Here is a 6,132-nt window from a genome sequence, read left to right on the forward strand (position 1 = left end):
AAAAAAAAAAAACAACACACAAAATAAAAACTTGGCTTTATACTGTTTCATCCAATGCCTCAACAATCCCAAGTTACATGAGAAAATTACTCAATTCAATATCCTCAGTGAAATCCAAAATAAGATGCATGCATGCTTTCAATCCAGAGATTGCACAATAGATGTTATACACTNNNAATGATCAATCCACTAAGCAAAAATGTACTCATGAAAATTAACAAATCATACCAAGCAAGTGTTTCACTCAATCACTCAAGTGTTTAAGGTGACACTCCAATTCTCAATTATTCCCAAGTCACATGAAACAAAATTGCCATTCATCTCAAACAATCAACATCTTTACATGCAAATGCCATCAAAAGGACTTTTCCAAGGCTTGTAATGAGGTTGGGCTAACAAGAAAGAATTGGTTTTTCTAGAATGCAAAATGGGTATAATATTTCAAGCACTTTGGGTGAAAATTTGGCTAGAGAAGGGTTTTCAAAAATTGCCTTGATCATATGACATTCACATGCAATTTAATCGATTATCAAGATTAAGGCAATATCATCCATGTTTTCCAGTGAATAATACATGCAACAATAAAATCTCTGCAGCTCAAAATCTCACACACATGCTTCCTCACACAAAATTCATTCATACATCATGCCTAGCATCATGACCACAATCATAAATTCATCACCCATCTATTTCCTGGATATCATCATGCATTACAACTCAATTCTCATCCACATCCAATAATCATCAAATAGATTCATCATGCACATTAGTTAGTCCAACATTTTCAGAACAAGTAGTAAAGCCAAGAGTACACACCAAAATTAAAAATTCAACCTATTTTAAGAATTTAAAATGCAAAAGTGTAAGAAGAAATCTAGGTTGCCTCCTAGTAGCGCCTGTTTAACATCACGAGCCTGACCCAAACCTGGTTGGCACTCATCAGTAAGTGCACTTCCTTCCATCACCTATCAGTAGGTGTACCGTTCGGATATCCTTCAGTGGATACCAAAAATTTAGCATCCCTTAGTAGATGCTACCCAAAAATTGTTCAGAAAATTCAAAAAGTACAAGTTCCAACAAAAATAAAACAAAAGACCGAAAAAGAAAATTGTTCCTAAAATATAAAAGTTGATTTCCAGCAAGTTCAACTCTTCTTCTTCTCGTTGGGATTTTCATCATCCCACCGGCTCACTTTTCTTCGGTCCACCTTCTTGATCACTTTTGAATATGGTCTTTGAATCTCCACCATTCCTTTTTCCTTCAACTCCTTTACTATCCATTCCTTTTTCTTAAATCTCACTTTACTCCCCGGTAGGAGTGGATCTTCTTTTGGTTTTGGGAGAATGGTTCTTCTCCCTTTATCCTCAGGCACCTGCAAAACACAATAACTGTCAAAATAATCATTACCTGCTATGCTATCTTCTTGTTCTTCATTCACCTCTGGCTTCTCGAATGTTTTTCTTTTTACTATCTTGATCGGCTTATGAGTTGATTGAAAGTATGGTAGATAATGAAGAAACACAGAGTGAAGGTGCTGATGCTGTTCAGAAAATTCCAGAATCACAAGATTATAGTTCTATGATGGAGCAGAACAAGATAATTGCTCAGCAACTAGAGATAATTATTCAGAAATTATCTGTCTTAGCACAGGAGATGATAACAGTTTCAAGAAGTTCAGAGAAACCTCAATTCATGCCAATACAGAGGAGTGTAGATTCTGAAGAGATCTTTCAGAAAGTCATGAATAGTAGTGTGTTATATGTTGATCGAGTAGAGGAAAGGGAGGCATGTGAAATGATTACCAGAAGTGGGAGAGTATTAGAGGAGAGAATAGTTGAAAGAAGAGAGGTAGAAAAAGAGTGTTAAAAAAAAGAGTGAGCAAGAGGAAGATGGGGAGAGAGAAAAAAATATTATGAATAAAAAAAATGAGGGTGATAGTGGAGAAGAAAAAGTTGAAAAATTGAAAGAAAGAGAGTATGTTAAACCCTTACCGTATCCAAAAACATACTCAAGAAAGGAAAAAGAAAAGCAGTTCGAGCGTTTCATGGAGATTTTTAGGAAACTGGAAATAACCATACTGTTTTCTGAAGCACTTCAGCAAATGCCATCATATGCCAAATTTCTAAAGGAACTTCTCATGAAAAAAAGGAAGTATGTTGTGGAGGAAAGCAATGAAGTGCAAGGGAATTGTAGTGCAGTGATACAAAGGAGATTACCTCCTAAATTGTTAGATCCGGGGAGTTTCACCATTCCATGCACCATTGGAGAGTTAGAAGTGGGGAAAGCTCTGATTGATTTGGGAGCTAGCATTAATCTAATGCCTATTTCTATGTTCAAAAAGATTAGAGGATTAGAATTGAAGCCAACAAGGATGACTCTTCAATTAGCGGATAAATCTCTTAAATACCCATATGGAGTGGCTGAAGATGTGATAGTTAAGGTGGATAAATTTTTATTCCCGGTAGATTTCGTTGTTATGGAGATGGAGAAGAATGGAGATGCACCTTTGATTCTTGGTAGACCTTTCATGAAGACAGCTAGGATTTTAATTGATGTGGAGAATGGTAAGCTGAAGGTCAGAGTACAGGATGAGGAGGTAAATTTTGATGTCTTCCAAGCAATGTCATATCCTAGAGATAAAAAGTCATGTTTTCAAATAGACATTGTGGAAGAACTTTGTATGCTGCAAGATAAGAGAATACGAAATGCATCTGTATTGGAGAGGTCTCTCATTAATGAATGCAAAGATTTACATGAAGAAGAAGATAAAATGATTGAAGAATGTGTCCGTGATTTGGAGGTGACAAAAGAAATTTCAACAGAAGAGGCCAGTTTTGAAAGAATTGATCCCAAAGAGAAAGTGAAAGAAAGAAAGCTTGAATTGAAAGAATTACCACTACATTTTAATTATGTATTTCTGGAAGATGATGGAAGAAAGCCAGTAATTATTAGTAATTCATAATCTTCGACAGAAGAGGGAAAGTTGGTGGAAGTTCTGAAAGCAAATAAAGGTGTTATAGGCTGGTCAATTGCAGATCATAAAGGTATAAGCCCTACATATTGTATGCACATGATCCTTATGGAAAGTGATTATAGACCAGTGGCTCAACCACAGAGAAGACTGAATCCCATTATGAAAGAAGTCGTGAGAAAGGAAGTGCTAAAGTTATTAAAAGCAAGAATCATATACCAAATCTCTGATAGTAAATGGGTGAGTCCAGTTCAAGTGGTGCCAAAGAAAGGAGGAATGACGGTGATTCATAATGAGAAAAATGAATTAATTCCTACATGAACAGTTACTGGGTGGCGTATGTGTATCGACTACAGAAAGTTAAATACAGCTACCAGAAAGGATCACTTTCCCTTACCTTTCAGGGACCAGATGCTAGAAAGATTAGTTGGACAAGCATACTATTGCTTCCTTGATGGCTACTCTGGATATAATCAAATTGTGGTGGATCCTGAAGATCAAGAGAAAACTGCTTCTACATGTCCTTTTGGTATTATGTAACGCACCTGCTACATTTCAAATGTGTATGCATGCAATCTTTGTAGAATTCATGGAGAAAAGCATAGAAGTCTTCATGGATGATTTTTCAGTATTTGGAGATTCTTTTTAGAGGTGTTTAAGAAACCTAGATGCGGTTCTTAAAAGATGTGTTCAAACGAATCTTGTCTTAAACTGGGAGAAATTCCATTTTATTGTTACTGAAGGAATTGTGTTGGGACACTAAATTTCGGCTAGGGGGGTTGAAGTTGACAAGGAAAAAGTGGAGGTTATTGAAAAGCTTCCACCACCATCAAACTTGAAAGGAATCCGGAGTTTCTTAAGCCATGCTAGTTTCTATCAGAGATTCATTAAAGTCTTTTCAAAGATTGCTAAACCACTGAGTAATCTATTGATCAAGGATACACCATTTGAGATGAGTTCTGAATGTTTGCAAGCTTTTAAAGTTCTAAAGAAAAGCTTCATTTCTGCTCCAGTAATTGTTGCTCTATATTGGAATAAAGATTTTGAGCTTATGTGTGATGCTAGTGACTACGCTATAGGTGTTGTGTTGGCTCAAAGAAGAGAAAAAGTATTCCATGCTATTTACTATGCTAGTAAAGTCTTAAATGAAGCTCAGCTGAATTATGCTACCATAGAGAAAGAATTCTTGGCTATAGTTTATGCAATGGAGAAATTTAGATCTTATCTCATTGGATCTAAAGTCATAGTTTATACGGATCATGCGGCTATAAAGTACTTATTAACAAAGCCAAACTCAAAGCCATAGTTGATTAGGTGGGTGCTTTTGTTACAAGAGTTTGATGTGGAGATTCATGATAAAAAGGGGAGTGAGAACTTAATTGTTGATCACTTATCTCGATTAGTTAACACTAAAGTAACAAGCAAGGAGAAAGAAATCTGGGAGTCTTTTTCAGATGAAACTATTTTGTACATCCAACAAAGGCCATGGTTTGCTGATATGGCTAATTTCAAAGCTGCAATCGTTATTCTTGAGGAATTGAATTGGCAACAGAGAAAGAAATTTTATTCTGATGCTAAAAAGTTTATATGGGACGATCCGTACTTATTTAAGATAGGAGCAGATAATCTTTTGAGGAGATATGTAACCAAGGAAGAAGTAGAAGGAATCCTTTGGCATTGTCATAATTCCCCTTATGGAGGACATTATAATGGATAGTTTTAACACTGGCAAGTGTACCAGATCGTTTCAAGTAATATAATTGGTAAACCCAATATCATTCTTCCCAAAGGACTCAAAGGCCTTATCGTTCGTGCAAATTGAAATCGTAAGACTTGTAAAGAAAAATTAATTGGTTTGCATGCAAGAAACAATAAGTAAACATGCAAATGCGATTGATTCAATTGACGAGAAAAAGACTATGGATGAATGGAGTTGTTGGGGTTTACAATTTCATCTTATCCATTCTCTCTTATCTACTCCTCTTATTTGATTCTCTTTGTTATCTAATTGTGACGCAAACTTTCTTAGTCTACCCTTAACCCGATCCCTCGGCTAAAAAAGCCTATTACTAATTACTGGCTTGCTATTCCTAGTCTCCCCTAGTAATTAATAATACATGATAAACAAAAGCAAAAATAATTGATCGTCCCATACATTGTTCCCCAGCAACAAAAGGGTTTAGTTAACCATTGTCATGGTGAAACTAGATGAAAATTGATGGAAGAATGGAAAAGCAAACCCTAGATTGGATAAAAAGGAGCCTAAGCATCCAAGAGATCTTCTCCAAGGAGTGAAAATTAGGTATGGCCGCCCCCTTCTGTCAAAAGTATACATCTGAAGTCGCACTAAGGCTATTTATAGCTGAGGAGCGTCACAAAATTTAGGCCCAAGCCTAGCAGACAACCGCCCGGCGTCGCACTTTTGGCGCCCGACGGTTTCGCCATAATCGTGCCACCGCCCAACGGTTTGCTCCTCCTCGCATTTGGCCGCCCAGCGTTGGATTTTAGCGCTGGGGGGTTCCTAGACTCCTCTTTTCTTCGTGTTTCTTCTTCTGTCTTGAGTCTAAGACCTTCCATCTTCAATCACATTCTTTATTTTCATCAAAAATACTGCAAAACAATGCAAAACAAGCATAATATCTCTAAAAATAGCTTTTGACTCTCAACCGACTGAACTTACATGTTTTGCTTGATTCTAAGCTCATTCTAAGCCTTAAAGGGTGTATTTTGATCTCAAATGAAGCATGAAAATAACTGTTTTCAACCGTTATCACAACCCCATACTTAGAAGAGGGCGGCCAGACCTAATTTTCACTCCTTGGAGAAGATCTCTTGGATACTTAGGCTCCTTTTCATCTTATCTAGGGTTTGCTCTTCCATTCATCCATTATTTTCATCTAGGTTCACCATGACAATGGTGAACTAAATCCTTTTGTTGTTGGGGGAAACAATGTAATCTTTTGAAACTCTCTTTTATTGAAACTCTTGTTTATTTATATGATTTTCATATGATTTGATTATCAATTGTTGGGTTCTCATTTGCGCTTAAAGCTTTTATCGTTTAACTTATTCGATAATTGTTGTTTGTCTCTATTGATACGGGAACGTACAATACTGTCATGAACTGGTGAGAAATTCCTTGATTAATGAAATACCACCTA

The sequence above is a fragment of the Vigna radiata genome, chromosome 5 (assembly GCF_000741045.1).
Source record: "Vigna radiata var. radiata cultivar VC1973A chromosome 5, Vradiata_ver6, whole genome shotgun sequence".
Classification (NCBI taxonomy): Eukaryota; Viridiplantae; Streptophyta; class Magnoliopsida; order Fabales; family Fabaceae; genus Vigna; species Vigna radiata.